The sequence below is a fragment of the Macrobrachium nipponense genome, chromosome 28, assembly GCF_015104395.2.
Source record: "Macrobrachium nipponense isolate FS-2020 chromosome 28, ASM1510439v2, whole genome shotgun sequence".
NCBI lineage: Eukaryota > Metazoa > Arthropoda > Malacostraca > Decapoda > Palaemonidae > Macrobrachium > Macrobrachium nipponense.
In genome coordinates this window covers 53,781,011-53,800,914 of record NC_087217.1, presented here as the reverse complement: position 1 = coordinate 53,800,914, position 19,904 = coordinate 53,781,011, and the positions used below count along the sequence as shown (strand labels likewise).

At 35.6% G+C, this 19,904-nt stretch overlaps 2 long non-coding RNA genes across 2 annotated transcripts in view; one reads left to right on the top strand and one right to left on the bottom strand.

Moving 5' to 3' along the window:
• LOC135201334 (uncharacterized) overlaps positions 1-8,918 on the top strand; it is a 41,935-nt gene extending 33,017 nt beyond the window's left edge. Inside the window, exons 2-3 of the long non-coding RNA XR_010311503.1 lie at positions 7,581-7,740; positions 8,762-8,918. This is a non-coding gene — a long non-coding RNA (uncharacterized LOC135201334). The remainder of the gene's footprint in view (positions 1-7,580; positions 7,741-8,761) is intronic.
• Positions 8,919-9,135: 217 nt separating this feature from the next.
• On the bottom strand, positions 9,136-19,571 carry LOC135201333 (uncharacterized). The gene is made up of 3 exons (XR_010311502.1): positions 19,436-19,571; positions 14,914-15,361; positions 9,136-9,474 (listed from the first exon to the last, which is right to left on the bottom strand). It is a non-coding gene; the product is annotated as an uncharacterized LOC135201333 (long non-coding RNA).
• Between the last annotated feature and the right edge of the window lie 333 nt (positions 19,572-19,904).

Here is a 19,904-nt window from a genome sequence, read left to right as displayed (position 1 = left end):
AACCACTCAACCGACACCTGCATCTACGTACTGAAAGAATTGCTGAACTACTACCTATCATCAGCCTCTCCTGTTTTCCTTTGTTTTGTGGATGTGAGAAAAAGATTCAACAGAGTAAACTACCTGAAGCTCTTCCTGAAGCTGCATGAAAGAGGCACACCCCTATATCTAATTGGCATTTTACATTGCTGGTTCTCCACACAGCAATTCTGTGTCAAATGGGGTAACGTATTATCTACACATTCGGCTCCCTAAACGGGCTTCAGCAAGGGGGCATTCTCTCTCCATACTTGTTTAATACGTACACAGATGCCTTGAATGTCAAAATGAACTCACTCCTAATCGGATGCACTGTCAATGAAACAACCATAAACAACTTCTGTTACGCCGATGATATGGTTATGATATCCCCTTCAGTGCAAGGTCTCCAACGACTCATCGACACTTGCCGCCAATATGCAGAGGAATTTGATATAATTTACAACGAAACCAAGACCCAGTGCATGTCGCTGCTCCCGAGCTCGCTTAAGCATGTTGCAGAACAACAAATTTTCCTCGGAAACCATCGGCTAGAATTTGTGCACGAATTTCCGTATTTGGGTCACACTATCACCGACGACCTAAAAGATACGGCAGACATTGAACAGAGGCGTCGCAAGCTATGTGCAACTAGAAACATGATTGCACGGAGGTTTGCCCTCCGAGACGTGAAACTGTTGCTCTTCCGCTTGTACTGCTACAGTATCTATGGGTGCTCCCTCTGGATATCTGGACCGTGGACGAACTATACCCGAGAGACCATCTACCAATTTCCGCTCATGCGTGGGCGTGCGTGCGTTGATACGTGAATGTGTGACCTTAGCATGAGACATATCACTGTTGTGCACAATGACATTTTGAGACGCCTCACAACCACTCCCCGTTACCACTCCGCCACACGGATGTTCATCGAAAACCGCCTGGACAACTTAAAAATCATTGTAAGGCGAACAATGTCCAGTCTGGTAACCCGAGTGAGAAACAGCAGCAACTCACTCATACAAAGCATCCTAAGGAGTGAAGCAAGAAGATGATCTAAATTGTGGGAAAGATGGGAAAATGAGGCCTTTGTCCCCTAAAGGACTTAATCTCTGTATTGGCAAAATGTCATCTGCAGATTCTGTCATTATTATCATATTTATTGCCGATATTTTACTTTTTCATTATTACTGTGAATACTATCAAGTTAGTTTTTTTTTTTACATTCAATTTTCGTATTTAGCTCTCTGAACCTGACTACTGTAACCACCCAAGGTCTCTAGATGAAATTTAAGTTATATATTCTGTGCACTAACTGTTATAACTCTCATTGCATTTTTTTCTCACCATTATTGCTACTGTTATTACCAGTATTATGATTACTATCTTTTATGCTACCTCAGCTATTTGGTGGATAAGCCCCGATTATTCACTTTTTTCTTTATGTCTCATGTATCTAGATTGTGTATGTTACTGTGTGCATTTTGTATATTCCATGTATATGGCCCTGAGCTGAAATAAAGGATATTATTATTATTATTATTATTATTTTATTATTATTATTATTATTATTATTATTATTATTATTATTATTATATCTTCTTTGCGATAGGCACCATGTTTATCGTACCGCACTTAACCTCACTCGTGTGGACAACATTCACGGGTAAGCCCGCCAGAATTTGCCCGTCAACCCCGGAGCACGCCAATCTGGCCCGCTCGTTTGGACAGGCCTTAAGGCGATAAACGAGTCTTTCACAAACTATTGTGTACTAGTCAGATATTTGGTTACTGGAGAAATTTTGCTCAAGAGAAATTTTGTAATTTAAGGGATCCTGTCATTGTAAAGTTTGATCCCAAATTTGATGTCAGCTTGCTCAGTTTGACGTCATCGTTGTAAACGAACGGATATAAGATGCACATTTCATGAATTGTTTTGTAATAAATAATTTTAGAGGGTTTGTTGAACAACCACGTTTTTTATATATAAATAATTTATTTATAGTTGGAAGAATTGAAGAAACTCTGCGATCTATTTACGCTACTACAATTTATCATATTTGAAATTAAAATTTCGTTTTTGTATAAATATTATTGGTGAAATAACAAAAACTGAATAGGAAGACTTGATTAATAAAGACAAATACCCTAAAAAGACACATACCCTAAATCACATCATGTGATGGGTTATGTCCCATACTGTGGAATCAATAACATTTTAAGGAAATCTTTTCACTTTTTAAATTCTGCAAAGTGACATATAGGGTTTTAGAAGATTGACAGTAGTAGATTTAGTCAATTCTAATTAACGACTTAGTATTAAATTGGGCGTTGGGTGCTCCGTAATCATAGAAATGCTTTGGAGTGGGGCTGCACTTTTGCATTTTGGGTTATGCCGCTACCTGCAAAACAACTAGGCGATAGATAATCGTGACAGGTATACATTTTTTTTAAAATAGTTTATTGCTAACTGAATAATGGACTTTTTAACAGGCACACCCCCCCCCCCAGCCCCCCCCCCTTTTTTTCTTTTAGAACTCAGTAATGGATTTCAATCGCCTTTATTCATTTGCACATTCCTGTCATTCATTTGCTTGCATACAAAGGTACCGACATAATTGAAGCATGGTGGGTGTAATGCTGTATTAATTATAAGATTTTCTTCTATTTCTACTTAATGTTTAAACTTAGATTTAGATTTCTTAAGCGAATTTTATGGTTAATTAACTAGCCAGCCATTTAAGGTTTTGGCATAAATGTTAACCATGCAATTGCTTTGCTCTGCGGTTGGAGGTTGAAACCAACATTCTCTGGAAGCTTGAATTTAAAGTCAGTGGCTACTTTTTGCTTATTCCATGTGGACAGGTTTCATCTACTGAAAAATAATAATAATAATAATAATAATAATAATAATAATAATAATAATAATAATAATAATAATAATAATAATAATAATAATAATAATAATAATAATATGAAAACTTTTATATTTTTTTGAAACATTCTGAATATAACATCATTGTGATTCTTTATAATAATAATAATAATAATAATAATAATAATAATAATAATAATAATAATAATAATAATAATAATAATAATAATAATAACAATCACTACCATCATTAAAACACTGAACAAAATCTAATAATAATAATAATAATAATAATAATAATAATAATAATAATAATAATAATAATAATAAATATTAGGTGGCTTACAGTACAGTAAATTTTGATGTGAATCTCTTTTATGATTTTAGCTACTTCACTATCTTTGACTACGTTGTTAACTAGATTACAAGTACTATAATGTTTTTGGGTTATTGTTCGCCAGGTACTTTGACTTTATTGGGCTTTTGATCACAAAAGTTACCTTAAACAGAAGGATAGTAGTGGTAGCAAATTAAAGTAAGCCATTAAACGTCTTGGATTTAGTAATATTATAACAATCATGCTTGTTTTTAATGAAGAATCTCCCCAAAATGTTGGTTTTTCATCTGATTACGCTGTCTTGAAATTCAAGATTGATGGATACTTCATTTTCCAAGTTTTATTCAAACGGGGATTTACGTATACTCTCAAATTCATATTGTGATTTTATTAGCTTGAACTTTTATGCAGTTGCTTGCAAAATTAGCAGCTTAAAAAATATTCGTAGAAATATAGTTTATAGAAATATAAGACAGGAATATAGATTCAAGAAAATAGTATGAAGAAAGATCATTTATAGGTCTTAAGGAAGATTGGTTAAAAAAAAATGTCCTTCGGACGAGAGAAACTTTATTCTTGGTGATAGATATTACGATGTGATTTTTGGTTGTAGTAACTTTTCATGTACGGTTAAATGTGCCACCATTTAATTCACGGAGGAAGTTTACTGTTAGCTAGACACTTCGGATCAAATGGCGCATATCAGTGTAATGATGTTACCACAATTCCGAATAGAATGATTTTAGGAACGTTGTAATAGTGAGTAAGGGTGTGTTGCTATTGGGTAATTTTTCACTATGGGAAGCCGGCAATGCCATTCCTGCAGCCACTGGTCAAATTAAAGGTCTGTTTACTTACGGTAAAAGTTGTAGTGAAAAAACTTACTATGAGATTCAGGGTCTCTGTAACACGGTTTTTTGGACTTTGCTCCTTGTCAAAGCATCGGATGTAGCTGAAAGTTGACATATGCATATTTTACAACCACACACAAATTTTGTCAGCATTGTCAATAACCTAAACCCGATAGTTTTAATTTTTATAGAGTAAAAATGAACTAGCCGACGCCATGGCCAATGATTACGAGCCAAGAGTCGAAAAACATTCATTACGTAAGCAAGGTAAACAAACACCTTCTGACTAAATGTTGCCCCGCCCATCCACCAGACAGAAATGCCATCGGCTCTGAAACCCAAAGACTTTATGTATGGCGGAACGATACATAGATGTGGGTGCTCGCGTAGTAATACTACTGTAGCAGTAGTGCCGCAACAGTATAGCAGTAATATACATGAATTAAACGTTTAAACCAACTGCTGGGATCCTTGAGGATCATTTAGCACTTCTTACAACTACTCGAGAAATTAGTTTTTATAGCCAGAAGTTAAATTTTCTAATCCAACAATGCCATGGTAGCCTTCAGTGTTATCCGGAATTATAACGAGGCGAAAGTGGGTGGAGCCTCATGAAGTCACCATTCTGACGATAATTATTGGTGAAGGTTTCAAAGCCAATATACGGTACCGGCTATTTTTTTCAGTAAATAGGTAGATAGCCAATAAATAAAAATTGCTTGACATTGGATATAGCAGTTATCAAATCATCTTGTCTACTATGTTTTTGGTAATTACCAACTATTCCATACATCTTGTCAATCTGATTGTGACCTATAAAGTAGACTGTAATTTCTTTGGAAACTTATTTTGGGAGTTAGACTAATAATCGAAGTGTTTTTGTATTTATTAACATATTTTGTTGGTTTGTTCATTATGACAATTATCAGTGGGGAGGTTCCAGAGTTCAGAAAGGTGTACTGCTTTGCTTGTATTTAAATTTGTATGTCATTGTTGCCAGAGGTTTAGCTTTCGTTACGTACAGCCAATCATCCATCGAGAAAGAGGGAAGAAATGATGTCATAAGTTACGTAACGAGTGCGTTCGAAACCTTTTCTCTGAGTAAGTTGGCCCGTCTTCAAAAAAGGTCACTTTTACATTATAAGTACCAAATTTATTCAACCTACGTAGTGCTGAATACACTCAAAATTTATGTGTTGATATAATATGTATTCTGAATAAGCGTTATATTTATGAAATGCATAGATAAAAAGTTATTGCGAAAAAACCGTGTTACAGAGGCCCTGAATCTCATAGTAGGTACCTGCTGAATAAGCATTATGTAATAGTAGCATCATTCACTGTACTGTAATGTAGGTAGCAACACCATCTAAGGTAAATGACTTGCAGAATGCTTATCAGGAATACCCATCTTACTTTACTGCATTTTAAAGTTACAAAGTCGATTAAGATGATTTAAACACGAGTCTCATATTTGCAACATACTGCTGTTATAGTAACAACGTTGAAAAAGGGCAAATTACTTATGCTTGCCGATCGTTAGCGTAGACTTGAACAGGCTGGCAGTATCCATAGATAATTCTTGTTAGTAAATGAAATACGGAACCTTCTGTTTAGAGAGAAAAACATATGGATGGGTATGATGTAACTGCAGATAAATAATAGTAATAAGTAAACAAGGTTCGTGGTGGTTATGAAGGTCGATCGACGGTTGGCGAGCGTCCTTTTTTATGGAATTCTTTTTATGGAATTGTCACAATTACGGCAGCCAAGTTATCATACATCATTATGAGTCTTGCATTTTTTCAAGAAAAACTTATGGTACCCTGGCTTTTCCATAAGCTTCGATGTTGCATGCTATATTTATGTGTAATAAGGAGTTTGTTAAAATTGGCGTATTTGTGTTATTTTAATTTGGTAAGCTGACAATTGGGTATGTGGGTTAAGTGAGCTGGGGCAAACTCTTCTTTTCTAATATAACGTGGTGGTGTGATTCCAGATTGTAGTCTGAGAGACAATATGAGTGACCATTTAGGAATGAAAATGTAGCTTGAATGGGACTAAACGATGTTACTCTTACAAATCTTTATTGTCCAATATTACAACGTTTAAAAAATATTCCCAGAAACGAACTCTTACAGATCTGCTATTTCAAGGGATAAACTGGTAAGGCATTTTTCATCAGTTTATTGGTGTCGAGAGAAAACTATTGAGATTAGAACAGTTTATTGAAGATTAGAAAGAATAGTTAAGTTTCGCCGATTCTAAGCACACAAGGAATAAATGGGTCAAACCACGTGAGCAAAAGCAAGCTTGCTCTCGGAGTTAATTATTTTTTTAAGTCAAAAGCAATTTAATTTGATTCGAATTGACAACAGTGCCTTGAACGTGCTCTTTGGTGTTTGAATTCGTTGATTTAAAAGTAGTGTTAAATTAAATTATTATTACCATTACCCGCATTTTAAGATTGATTTGGCCAGAAATCAGGACCCACCCACGTATACCGTATATCCGTCCTGTGAACCCTGAATGACCCCGTGGGTCCCAGTGATTATCACTGCTCAAATTCCAAGTTTCATTCCAAGACCTTGCTTTGGACAAAGAAATATTTCAAGGTTCGAATTTGAATTTTACGAGAAAATGTAGTCATCTTAGATATGTTGGCATTGTCTATAGTATAAGATTATCATAACCCCTTTTTTTATTTTTAAATAAAAGAAGAGACTATAGTGACTGCGTTCCACTTATAGCCTGTTAAAATGTTTTCTCGGTAGCAATTTAAGGCGTATCTTGTGGCTACGTAAGGCTGACGAAAGCTTATTGCTAATTTCAACTTGCACAGAAATTCATATGAGGCACCTAAATACCATTGATGCAGAAAAAGTGACATTGGTATACATATAACTGTGTAGGTTTTAGTTAGCACATCTTTTTCTCTGACCTTTTGTAACAATTAACTATTCTGCAATTGCAGCGGCTTAATTCTTAAAACGTTCTTTCAAAAGTTTGGTTCTTTTGCCTAAGCATGGCAACTTTGATCTTTGCTGCTTTCATCTAATACGGTCATCAAAATACTGATAAACACCATTTTCACTGTCTTGAGTGTACTTGACGTGGACTAAGGAGTGTTGAGTGACTTCTTGGTAATGGATTTTGCATTTAAATTTTAGTTAGTATTAATGGGAATTTATTGCTGTCATTGTACCGGCCTTTTCTGCCCCTATGCAATATGACCGGATTGCAAACAGTTGTCCAAATGTGGCCATTTTCCATGCATTATGATGAATTACTTACCGCTAGTCTGCTTTTTTCTAACAAAACCGATGCTATTTATCAAATTATTTGAACATTGTTTATGAAATTTTAAATACTAAATTTTCTTGTTTATTGAAATTGTAAAAACTTAATGTTTTTAAAATTTCATAAACATGAAAAAGTTAACTCTTTTTCATGTTTATGAAATTTTAAAAACCATTAACCCTTTTTCATGTCTCTTCAGACAGTTTTCGCCGTGGGAAGTGTGTTTTGGCCAAGAAAACTCCATTTTCTCGACGGCACATTGGAGAATACATAATAATCAGTTTCAAGAATCTGTACTATTTATTCAGCTTGTCTACAGCGTTGGGTGTCAACTGAAGGACGAGCATTGCACCTACAAGGTAGGTTGACGAAAATAACCTGGAGATCAAAATCTTCTTGCGAGTCAAGCTGTGTAATTTGCTAAACTTCTTTTTACTTAGCTTAGTACATTTCTATCTTGGATTTGTAATTTGATGCAGCAAAGTTATAGTTACGGGATTTAAGTTAATGATTTGTCCAGATTGTCTTTAAATTTTGTAATACATCTTAAAATTTTCTCTGGTTTCTGCTGGCTTATATTTTCAATCCTTTCAAAATATTTATTTAGCCTCCCAGTAGCCTTGGCTATGAGACTAAAGTACATGCCATTTGATTAAAATAAGTTAATCAATCACTTTTGACAGTAATTGTAAGTTCATAATCAATCTGTTGATGGCAATAGCAATAATGCTGTCAACATCACTTAGACGGTCAGCAAAAGTCACTTGAATTACTCTGTCAACTTCAATTTTCTTATCTGGTTAATTAAGCAATTAATGTAAAAATACAAGAGGGGTATTAAAATTATACAATAACTAGGAATTGTTAGCAAGAATTAAACGATTTGGCAGCATTGCCATTTTACAAAAAAAATTACTTTTTAAAGATTTACTTTTCAAAGATTTACTTTTCTTGTGTATTCCAATTTGATCAAGTTAAATAAATGCACTTAAAACTGCAATTATTTATTTATTGTATCTCATACCTAAGCAGCACAATATTTCCACAATGAGAATTGTAGTGCAAAAATTAGATCAATTTTACAGATGTGAAAGGCTAGCAAGATATATTTTTTTATACCTTTGGTAAAAGCTATCTTTCCTTGTGTTCGGTCTTTATCTACCGTGAGGAATATACTTGAGACTTAATGAGGAAGAAAGTGTGATATTTCTTACTAGTCTTGACTAATGTAAAATGGCTCTAATTGTTGCATTACAGTCATTATGGAAAATACTGCGCTGTTTTGGTACGAGGTAGAATAAATCTATAGCACTTATTTCACTGTTTAAGAACTACTTTGCATAGAAAAGGACTGCTGTAACATGATCTCTCAACTTGCAGAGAGACTAGCTCTGGGGATTGGATCAACGGTAGACGAACTTAGGTGTTATGAACTGACCGAGCACACCGGAACAGCTAGCTCTGGGGATTGAATCAACTTAAGAGGAACTTGGGCGGAAGAACAGAGCAAAACGGTCGCCGGAGAAACAACAAAAATCTGCACACGTCAAAATCTGCAAGAGGATCGACGGAATATCTAGCTCTCGGGATAGGATCAAGAACGTAAGAGAAACACAGGCAGAAGAACAGAGCAAGAGGATCGCCGGAAGAGAAGTCTATAAATTCAAAAGCCGGTAATCCAGGGCAGTGATTAAAAAAAATTTCTGGACGCACAACTTTATTACGATAATACGAATTTCTGAACTTTATATCAGTTGGTGAAAATTTTTAAAATAACAAGCGTATCATTTGTTATAATCTCACTGAAGTATGTCCAATTTCGTAATGCCGACTGACTCCCTGTTTCTCTTGGTGGGCTGAGAGCCGGGAGAGCTAAAGTCATGTTCACACTTTCTGAGGTTCCCTCTTGCTTCTGTGCTGCCGAGGAGTGTTACCATTTTCCAAGTTCCCTCTAGTGAGCGGATTCTGTGCTTTGCAGCCGTCCCATATTCTTAAGTTCCTTCTTGTAAGATAGCTTCTGTGCCGTTACAGCCAGTTGAGTCGCGTTCCCTTTGTCTAAGGTTCCCGTTTGTAAGATGGCTTCTGTTGTAATTCTGAAAATTATTAGGTGCCATTAGTACTTTTCCTTACTGGACTTTTTTTTCCATGAACATTAATTTAATGCTAGACAAGACCGGTTAACCAAAGCAGGCTGTGTGTGGTGTTACTGTCCTCCATCTTAATTCTAATCCTTTGATTTAAAACAAATACTGACTAGCTAACACGTCTTTGTTACTGGTGCAGTAAATCGGCAGGTAATACAGAGCCACCTGCACCAATAACAAAGACACGGTAAGCCAAGCACAAGGTAACAGAACTAGAACCAAATGGTTACCCTAAGACTAGAAGGGATGACAAAAGCCGTGTATAGCAGATTGTAAGGTAGGACCAAGTGTTCTCCTTTGAGATCCAATTGCAAACAACCTAAGAAGTATGCAAGAGGAAGTTGGTAAATCAAAAGAAAACCAGATTATGAAAAAGTTCACAGGCAGCAGCTAGGAGAACATGTGCCCATAGGTTCAAAAGGCGAAAAGTAGTGGTGGTAGAAGAAAGGAGCTTTAAAATTTACTTTAACTAGTAGGGCTTCCAAAGAATTGAAGGAGACAGAAGAGAAGAGACAAACTAGGATGATAATGGCATATCCATTGAGTGTGTTACAGAAAAATTAAACACAGTTAGGAACAAAAGACATTCACAGAATATCAAACTCAGGATCTGGGTCAGTCAATTATCGTCAAAGACAGAAATTAGGAAGATTGGAAAAGCATTAGATCCATCAGGTGTGCAAATTGAAATGAAGGCATTTAGCAAAAGAGGGGAAGCATGGATACTGGATTTGTTAAGGGAAATCTGGTAACAGGAGACAATGGCAAATGCCTGGTAAAGTCTGATGGTAAATGTGTGTAAAAAGGAAGATGATGATATGGAGTGTGGGATTTACAGAGGAATCAAACTGAATATTTGTTGAAAGTTTTGGAAGGAATACTGGCTGAAGAAACATGATTAATTGTGAAAACTAGTGAGCAGCGGTACAGTTTCATTTGGAGGGAGACAGTTGATGCTGTTTTCATAATGAATGGCTTTCGGGAAAACAGACAGGAATGAGAATACCAGTGGAGGTGGGCTTCCGGTATCAAGATGGTGCGCGCGCCAGGAAAATTGGTTAGGTTGGTTGAAAGTATGTATAAAAGAACAAGGCACAGCATTTGCCTGTGGCAAAACAGAAACTTTTTAAATGAAAGCTGGTTTGCATTAAGGATCAGCACTTGGCCGATTTCTGTTTGTGCTGGTAATGATCTACAGAGTAGGAGGGATTAGGACTAAAAATCTGTTACATGCAGATGGTCTAACGATCACTGCAGATACTGTAGAGGAATCTTAAGAGGGTAAGTGTGGTAGGAATCATTAATGGGGGTGATTTTAAAGTAACTTTTAATGGGACTATTTTAAGAGGAAATTTTAATGGGGGTGATTTTACAGCAAATTCTAATGGTGTGTTAGAGCAAATTTTAATTGGGTGATTTTACAGCAAATTCTAATGGGGGGGGGGGTGTAGAGTAAATTTTAATGAGGGTGATTTTAAGAGTAAAGCTTAAAGGGGCGATTTTAGAGTAAATTTTAATTGGGAAGATTTTAAAGAGTAAATTTAAATGGGGGGATTTAAGAATAAATTTAAATGGGGGGGATTTAACATTAAATTTAATGGGGGGATTTAACATTAAATTTAAATGGGGGTGATTTAACATTAAATTTAAATGGGGGTGATTTAACATTAAATTTAAATGGAGGTGATTTAAGAATAAATTTATATGGGGGGTGATTTAGAATAAATTTTAATGGCACGATTTTGGAGGAAATTTTAATGGTGGTGATTTTGTAGAGTAAACAATTTTAATGGAGCAATTTTGGAAGAAATTTTAATGGGGCGATTTTGGACTAAATTTTAATGGGTAGATTTTAGAACAAATTTTAATGGGGCGATTTTGGACTAAATTTTAATGGGTAGATTTTAGAACAAATTTTAATGGGGGTGGGATTTAGAGAATTAAAAGGGGGTGATTTTAAAATAAATTTCAGTGGGACGATTTTGGAGGAAATTTTAATGGGTCGATTTTAGAGCAAATTTTAATCGGGGGCAATTTAAGAGTAAATTTTAATGGGGGAGATTTAAGAGTAAATTTAAATGGGGGTGATTTTAGAGCAAATTTTGATGGGAGGTGATTTAAGAGTAAATTTTAATCGGGGTGATTTTTTTTTTTTTGCGATATTAGAAAAAATTTTAATGGTTGGGGGGGGGGGGGTGATTTTAGAGTAAATTTGAGCCAAACTGTTGTTCAAGTATCCAGCAAATGGGGAAGGGAGGTCAAGATTTACGACAGGTTGAAATTTCAAATACTGTGGATCTATTTAACCCATGAGGGAGTGGGGGGGGGGGGGGGGGGGGGGTGATGGCGAAAAGGCGATGTTAAAAGGAGCTAGGAAGAAATGCTGAGAGGTGGCAGTCATAGAGTGTGACAACAAAAAAAGGCCAAATCCCTTCTCGTAAAACTCATCACAGAGACAGCATCAACTGTGTTGCAATTAGACCAGTGGTGATGATGGGTTCAGAAAAGCCTATTAGCATTAAGAAGTCAGGAGGAACACAATGAGATACTAGAAAATGAATAAATTACAGGTACTGGGGAGATATATTACTAGTATGCTAAATAGTCGAGACTGGGGCGGTATGGGCATGTGATAAAGATGAGTGACGAGGTTTTTATTATTTATTATTTTTTTTAGGGTAGCAGGTCAAGAGAAAAGCAAATGATTAAATGAAATAGTAGAAGTGAAAGAGGATTTGGAGAAACACGTCACATAGCGACCAGAATGCAGCCAATGAAATTAGCGGGGAGGAAAACGCAAAAAATCTTCATAAAAAACACAATACACAATAAACTATCCAAGCTCCTTCAATTAGTACGTGTCCTTACCTTTCAGCAAAGTTATATAAACTACACAAGAGACATTCTCAAAGAATAATATTGTTATTTATATAAAAATAATATTTTCTGAGTCAAGTAACATTTCATGATATTGCAACAGTAATACAACACAAGAAATCTGATTACTATTAATAAGCAGATACTATACTACCTACAATATATTTGCATATTAGAACAAGATCTTGTTATACAAAAGATGAATGGTTTCAAACATGCTTCTATGAATGCTATACCGGCTATAAACCTCTCCAGTTTACTGAGAGAGAGAGAGAGAGAGAGAGAGAGAGAGACGACGAGATCGAATGAGAGAGAGGAGAGAGAGAGAGAGATAGAGAGAGAGAGGAGAGAGAGAGAGAGAGAGAGAGAGAGAGAGAGAGAGAGAGAGAGAGACGTGCTTCACAATATACAATGTTTGTTAAAAACCTATTCTACTGCTTTTCATGCTAAGAGGAAAAAAAAAACCCTACACCAGGCTTTTCATTTCCACCACTCTAAAAACAATCTATACATGACGTGGTACTTGTTGCATAATAAATGAAGAGCAACATCTCCGTTTTGATTGCACAAAAACTTTTTATCCGACATATAATTAACTAAAAATAACCTTAGGTATGCATATTTCAAATCCTCGATTTTAGTCAACTAAATATTCAATCTTGACCATTCATTCCTCTTCCTCTCTCTATTTTATACTCGGCACCCATGAGTGCAGCAACATGTCTTGCATTATTGTCGGACCCTCCAACTTCGACATAACTTTCAATTCTTAACGTTGACTAACGAATTGTCTGTAAAACTCAATAATTATTGACACTTGATAGCATATACAACTTCCATTTCATTTGACCAACACCAATCACAGCATTACAACGGGCAATAATTCCAATTATCTCACACACAGTACCATCACGTTTTCAGTCTTCCACAAACATTTTCTTCCAGCTCAACAGAAGCATAGTAAACGAAAAATGAATAGGAAAAAAAAAAAAAAAAAAAGGTCCAAAAATATAGCACCACAAAGCTGACGTGTAATTCTGTGGACGGGATAAGAGAGAGAGAGAGAGAGAGAGAGAGAGAGAGAGAGAGAGAGAGAGAGAGAGAGAGTCAACAAAGGGCAGCTGAAGTGAAGAGAGAGTTTCAGCTGCTGGTATGGGACAGGCGTGCTAGAGCATATAGAGATGTCAATAAGGAGAAGAATTAGCAAAAATAATCAAGATTGGTAAAGGATGAAGCAAGAATATTCATGATTGGTTAAGGATTAGTAATTATATTCAGGATTGGTAAAATATTAAACAATGATATTCAGGACTAGGAAAAGACTGGTAAGAATATCGAGGACTGGGAAAGTGTTAGGCCTACTTTTGCTAAGAGTTTCCAAGTTCTGAATATTCTTGCTATTCAAGTTCAGGAAAGGATTAGCCAAGAATATTCGCGATTGGGAAAGGATTTAACAAGAATAATCAGGATTGGGAAATTTGAGCAAAGATGGATAATGTGTGGATAAGAAGTGTATAAAAATGGAGAGAGAGAGAGAGAGAGAGAGAGAGAGAGAGAGAGAGAGAGAGAGAGAGAGAGAGAGAGAGAGAGAGAGAGAGAGAGAGAGAGAGAGCTTTATTGACAATTATGTAAATGAACAAATTCTGAACTGGAGGACGCTATAATAAAATTAACCTAATTAGTTAAAAAAAAAGTTAAAATTCAAGAATAGTAGTATTAGGGTAGTAAAGATGAAGAGATGATGATCACAAAGGCACTAATCTGTGCTTGAATGATACCAGATGACAAAAAATTCTTAGGCAAATGAAACAGATTCAACTTCAGCAGCATCGCTTCTAACAATCAATCATGCCTTTCCAATCTGCAAACCTATCACTTATAAATCCTCGACTCTACACACCCTATCATATCCTGTGGTATCTGGAAGAGCATATAATGTAAAATTCTCTCTCTGACAGTATTTCATTTACCCCTGTCCCCAGTTATGTTTATCTGCGAATTAATAATCCTCAAAAATGTTGCAGAAATTCACATTGTGAAGCAACCACCATCCGATTTTTTTTTTTTTTTTCCCAAAATGATATTTTCAGCGTTTTTTTAAAGCCATAACTAGTCGATAACTAATAAAACTCGTACTATTTTACTCCAGCTTGGTAAACTTTGATTTGTTACTTTACTTATTATTATACTGCTATAAAGGTTAGGCAATGGAGTTTCTCGTCAACTATAAATTAGTCTTAAGATACTGTGTTCAGAGTTGTTAAACTTCACAGGACTACCAACACAAACTACAGGCAATTAGTAATTTAAACTCAAAATGGGTTAACCAAAGACCACAATTTTAATTCCATACAAGGATGTTAACAGATTTTAAGGTTCAAATGAAGCTAAACACAACTGTATTAAATAGAAATACATAAAGAAGAAGCTAAACACAACTGGATTAATAAACATACAAAAATACAACAGACTTAAACAAAAGGCATTTAGATGTGTACGAATATCCCTTACTTTGGTCTAATGATCATCTTGTTTCTCGGTCTGAAATCGATGTGTGAGGAGATTCAGTACTGTTTCTCGGACGGGAATCGGGAAGTGAAGAGATCCAGTATTGTTCCTTGGCAGGGAGTAAGGAAATGAAGAGATTCAGTATTGTTTCTCGGTCGGGAATTGGGAATGAAGAGATCCAGTATTGTTTCTCGGTCTGAAATCGATATGCGAGGAGATACAGTATTGTTTCTCAGTCGGGAATCGGGGAATGGAAACATCCAGTATTGTTTTTCGGTCGTGAATCCGGAATGAAGAGATCCAGCATTGTTTCTCGGTCCGAAATAGGTTAGTGATGAAATCCAGTATTATCTCTCTGTCAGGAATCGGGAAATTAAGAGATCCAGTATTGTTTCTTGGTCGGGATTCGGTTAATGAGATCCATCACTCTCTCTTGGTCGGGGATCGTCACCTGAAAATTTAATAATAAATTAGTATACCATTCTTAAACTTAGGGCTACACTTAAGTTTAATGATTTATCATATGGCATTATTGAGAGAGAGCGAGAGAGAAATTATGGCATTATTGAGAGAGAGAGAATTAAGCGTTCAGCATCTACTTATTTGAAGTAATTAGCTAAAAAGCATTTAAGGCAAAAGAATGCTAATCAGTATGTTAAGGCACTCCAAACCCCCCCTCCCCCCACACCTCAATACTCCTAATATCTGTGAAGGTATAACTTGACTCAGGGAGCAACTGCCGTTATTATTGGTGACGAAAACAACAATGGTGTATCTGTGAAAATATATATATATATATATATATATATATATATATATATATATATATAGATATATATATATATATATATATATATATATATATATATATATATATATATATATATATATATATATATAAATAATTATATATATCTATATATATATCTTATATCATATTCATAATAGTATAATATCATATATATATATATATATATATTAGTAATATATATATATTAATTATTTTTTTCACTATAATATATCTATATTATATATATATATACATATATATATATATATATATATATATATATATATAATATATCTATATATATATATATATATATATATTTATAATAATATATATATATATAATATTATATATATATTTTATGTGTGTGTGTGTAAAACGAGAAAAGGAGAATCGAACAGGTTCTCGACAGCTCTCGTTTTGTAAATTTTTAATATGTATATTTACAATGACACCATTGTGGACTTTTAATAAATTTTCGTGGATCATGCGAGTGGTGGTATTATTATTGTTAGGTATCTTGAGCAACCCTGAAGCCTCTGTTGACCTGAGCAGTAAAAATCATGGAGTGTGTGTTTCGTATCCCCCCTCCCCCCAAAAAAAAAAGCTTGCCGAGAACCAGAAGAGTACCACCACCACCACCACCAAGTTGAACCAACTACTATACACTTTTCTTGGTGACCAAAATCACTAACATTATAAAGACTCAAAAGTGTCAGTGTCTGTAAACATTTTAAAGTATATAATCTGTGCACAGCATAAAAATATGATCGTTTAAATATATGAGTAATCGAAGTATAAATATTTATCTAAAACCGTGCAACGTGTCTCAAAATAACCAAGCGCCATCTATCACGTATTGCTTGCATGACTGCAGGCATATGCCAGTGCACACCAAACCTTATAAACCTTTCTTGGATGCAATCAGACGCCCTAATCAAACCTCTTCCTGAGGATTATTTCAGCACATTTCAAGTCAATCTGTTGCTCTCGTCTCATCTTTCTCTGAAGTTTTATAGAAAAAGAGTGAAATGCAAATAACTCCATTCATGGATAAGGTCAAGATAGTTTAGATAAATTTTCCGATTTTTCTGAAGAAGGTTGATGTGCGCTATTAACTTATAAAGGATCAGAATGATCTTTTTTATGATGGACTTTATTCAATAAGGACAAAAACATCAAGCTCGTTATGTATATAAGATACCGGAGTTCTATACAGCCTTTTTGTTTTATATACATAATAGATCTTACCCTTACAACCACACAGAGTCTACGCAAACAGGGTGATAAAATCGGAGACCATACAAGCTATTCATTCTAACTTCCCCATAATACTTTTGCAAGTTCTGATTCTGATTCCATGTATGATTTTAAAGTGAACCAAACTATTTAAGTATGTTGGAGGTCCAGTGGAGCAGACCCAAACCCCACCCCAAGCCAGGTACAGGCCCGGCATTCTAGATTAGGTTAGGTGTGATTGGGTTAGAGGATTAAGTCTATTCCTTTCTGCAGTTCCCTATGATAGGTTAGATGGAGGGTACTGTAGAACAAGCAAGCCCCTTCCCCCTCCCCCTCCCCAGCACCTAGGTTAGGTTACAATACGCCTATTTCATTTAGTATGTTTTTCCCCACCCAAAAACCCCAGTTTACCATCTCTGTCCCCCATAACTGTAGGACATAAGGCGGATCCATTATCTCAAAAACTATTAATATCAGAAGTGAATGCGATTAATGCTCAAAAGAGACTAAAATGTATCTAGCAAATGCGGTAGATCTTGGTAATAACTCAGCGTCGGTTATTTCTTTGGAAATTGCAGTTTCCTATAGTATTTGGGTTGCTTATTAAGACTTTAACGATATTTTTTGGGGGTCGACTGTAATTAACCCCCAGGGGCCAGTACTAAACATGGCGAAATACATTTGAAGTCCCAATCCCTATGGTTTTCGTATTTGCAGGACCGTTCCTTGCAGTCCATGTGGAGCTATTGCCTAGAATTACCGTAAAATTATTGTCAGCTTTGTAATAAGATTACAATTTAATATAAAAATTTACCTAAATTTTGCAAATGTCTATTATTTAGGGTTAAACTGGACAAGCTCTCATTTAACAGTTAAGCTACTTTACATACAATACAGCCATAGTTTTAGTTATGGTATTTAATCCATCCTTGCCACTATGACTACAACCTAATATTTTAAGCAAAATTTCCAGTACATGTAGTACTGCAGAATAGTTGCAGAAGTATTCCTCTATGCATGATACATTGGGGGTCAACAGTCTACATAAGACATGGTGCCCTGCGTTACATTTGGATAAATGTAACGCTTTGATTTGCTTGTATGCTAGTCTTGACCCACAATAATAATGTGAACAACTCTCTTTAAGATTTTTTGCCTCAATTTTTTTTTCTGATTTTTCTGGCGTTTCAAATAATTTTGGTGGTAATTCTAAAGAATAGTTCCGCACGGACTGCAAGGAATGTAACCGCGGATACGACATCCACTAGGGATTGGGGCGTCCAATGTATTTTGCCATGTTTAATACTGGCCCCTGGGGATTAATTCCAGTCGTCCGAATAAATATTACTTAAAATTCTTTTTCAGGAGGTAAAACTACATAGGAAAATCGCAACTGACATAGTCTAGGCCGCCGCCGAAGAGTAATATAGATCTACCATTTTGGTTTACTTCACTAATAATTTGTTTTCTGTATTTTGCTAGTCCCTTCTGGTCCCCCTAAAATTCAAAAGACTAAGCTTGGTCTATGGATTCCCTACAAAAATCAAACAGAAAACAAATATATCAAAAATTCAAACTCACACACATCCTATGTAACCTAAGGCGATGGGTTCTTATCTGACCAATTCAACTTAACCCAACATTGAGCCTCGTAAATCATATTGGCTTGCAATACATAAGTCGCCTAACTTTGTTAGGCGACTTCATCATCAATAAGTAATAATTTGCGAACATAATGACATAAAAAGCTTTCTAAGAAGGTCTAGTCCACAGCTGAAACAACGTCCTGCATTTCTGGTACTGTGCTAATAAAATCAGGTAAATTTTTATATTTCGATACCACCCACACTCAACCAACACCCTGTTCATTATCAGTACCACAAACATGAACGTCAAAACAATGCCTAACCATCTAAGAAACAGCGGTAAATGTCCAGGAGAAGGCCGCACCCGTTTTTCAAGTATTAACGACAAAAAACGACCAGAATGGTGTTGCACATCGCATAGAAACATGAGGAAATGAATAAAAAAGAAATTAAGAGTTACTCTTACGCACAAAATCTAAGCATAAACCTACTACTTCAATTATGGGGGATCCCAGTGGGAAGCGGGGTTTTTGGGTGGGGGGAGGAGAAGAGTAATATTCGGGGCACTACCGAACCTAATGCAACCACCTAACCTAACCTAGGGCCCTGTTCCCCTACCTAGGCCTAACCTGCTAATTCTAACCTCCCTGTACAGGACAGGTAGGGTATAAATCAAGCCAGGGTCACTTCAGTTAGCCGGACAGACCCCATAATCCCTGTCATATCTTACCACACTTACCTGCCGCCTTTGGGCATAGGCAGGTGCTGGCATAGGCTATGCCTGGTAAATTTGAAAAAATCCAAACTACCCATGGCCAGGGTCACCAAGTATTCAAACCTTAAAATTTTAGCTTATTTATATTAATCAACCCCCAAATAACTTTCTAAATTCAATTAAGAAAATAATTACCTCAATAATAAAACGAAGAAGAACACGGATCACACTTTCACTAAGCTAAGCTCAAACTGATCTATTGCTTGGTTCCCAGATACCATGGATCTGTGAGTCGGTCCTACCGTATTTCCATAGCACGACAATCTGGTATCCTTGGAAAACATTGCCAGCTCGTCTTTATATTTCCTGGGGAGACAATAATTTTCTTGATTTATTCGTGCCGTTTCAATAATAAGATTGAAACTCTGACGTATTATATAGTACTTCTGATTAAAACATGCGCGAACTTGTGATGTTTTAGTGGCTCTTATCAGTAGCTCGGAAAACATTTTCAGAGACAGGTATCGGGTTTAAAAGTTAAAAAAATATTACATCTGAGCGCATTAGCTATCCAATATGACACTAAACTAAATCGGAATTAAACGTTTCTATTATCTTCAAATGTTCTTTATTCAATCTGGACACCGCTTGTTATCACCATGAA